This window comes from Echinops telfairi, unplaced genomic scaffold (assembly GCF_000313985.2).
Source record: "Echinops telfairi isolate 266 unplaced genomic scaffold, ASM31398v2 ScPeMD7_7458;HRSCAF=8496, whole genome shotgun sequence".
NCBI classification, from domain to species: Eukaryota; Metazoa; Chordata; class Mammalia; order Afrosoricida; family Tenrecidae; genus Echinops; species Echinops telfairi.
The window spans coordinates 28,758,529-28,760,437 of record NW_022111358.1 but is presented as its reverse complement, the minus strand read 5'-3'; positions in this window follow the sequence as shown (position 1 = coordinate 28,760,437).

Sequence of the window (1,909 nt, the reverse complement as noted above, 5' to 3'; positions counted from 1 at the left end):
CCGAACAGTTTCTTCATTCTTGTCCTTATCGTTAGTAGCTCGCTATTCCCGCCCCCCAACCTCTCCTGCCATACCCCGAAGGAAACATTAATCCAATTAGTCTCGATCGATTTATCCATCTTGGATTTCATATCCAGAAAAAGATGAACAGAAAACACAGCTAACAATAATAACAGAGGAAAACCTCCATGGAAAAGAAAGCAGAAATATTAAAAACTAGAACAATGTAAAATGAATTATAAGAGAGATTAAATGATAAGGTACTAAATTTGAATCCAGTGGCACCTGCAGTAACCCACTTTCCAGTGGATTCTGCATAACAGCAGGCGATTCACATCTCTTGTCCATGGTCAGAGGGGGCTCACCAGAGCTTTCATCCACCAGCTCTAACCCAGCACAGTTATTTACAACGTTTTGCTTTTAAATATGAACCGTTTAGAGATTAAAATGTAACTATACAGAAAGTGTGCATATATATGAGGAAGTAACATCCCCTCCCCCCAAAACTAGAATTTTGTTCAAAGCTTTGTATTTAAAATTTTTTACAAAACAACCTTATCACCTTCAAAGTACTCTCCATGACACTTAATACATTTGTTAAATCTGTGATTCCATTCTTGGAAACATTTTTCAAACTCATCTGTTTGGATGGCTGACAGCAACTCCCTCATTTTCTTTCCTTCACCTCTTCTACATCGTCAAATGCTGCCCTTTCAGGTCCCGCTGAATATAAATCAGAGCCCAATAATTGATTTCCTCCCCAGTTTCATCTCTTAAGTCCTATTTCTATTGCCCTGGCATTTGCTCAGATGCCAAATGGTGACCGGTCTCAGTTGAAGAGGTGCCTCCTCTGTGACTGTTGTGCATGGCTTCACAGTAAATGATGTGTAACAAATATGTCTCAATTAAATGTACTATCCTGGCATCAGAAACGCTGTGGCTCTTAATTACTTTTTAATTGCTGATTTCTTATTTAGAGTTAAAACTTGGATTCCCTCACATAAACAAAGAAAACCAGTTTGCAAATACAAAGTGATGTCAAATAAATAATTGGCCACTCCCACATCAGATTGTCCACCTTGCTTGCTGTCAAATCTCTGGAGGGAAAATGAGAGCTTCCTATTGGAATGAACTCTGGGTCACTTGGTAGGGTCCTTTCGCTGTTGGACTCTGGGATGAGACCCACTTCCCGTCCTTAAGGCTACTCATAATGAGCTCTTGGAGTTAAGAGGAAGATATGTGTGTATGTGTATATATATATTTGAGCCCTGTGGTGTAGTGGTTAAACAGAATCTCAGCTACTAGTAGTATATAAGAATTGATTTAAAGACAAAATATGACAAGTCTGAAAAGTCAAGGGAACAGCTCAGAAACACATTAGACATAGTGTGGGATCAGATACCAGAAGGGTGTCCGGTTGTCTTATGAAGACAATTACACAAAGAAGGTATAAAGAAACATTGCAGCCATTTTAGGAGAGGGGTATACTAGAAGAACTTCCTGGGCTGGGGCTCATGATGACGGGCCCTAGGAAAAGACGGGAGCCAGGGCTCCCTGGTCGATGTTGCAGACCCAGTGGGAAGCCAAGGAAGGACCTGAGAGTTGAGCTGGACACCTGAGTTGGTTGTTGTGTTGGACTGGCTGCATGGACTCTCTTGGGGGATTGACCAGGCTCCATGACTCCCATCCAAACTTTCTCCATGAAGGCCTGCACCAGACTGACAGTCTCTGATAAGGAGGCTGCGAATGGGATCACCTCTCCCATTGCCTTCTCCTCGGAGACGCGTCCCCCTGTTGTGGGCACACAGGAACTCTCTCTGTCGCTTGCACCCTCACAGGCTCCTCATGGCCCCTGGGGAACCCCGCTTCCACATCTGTCACGGTGGGGAAGGACCCGGGGTGCCTCAAC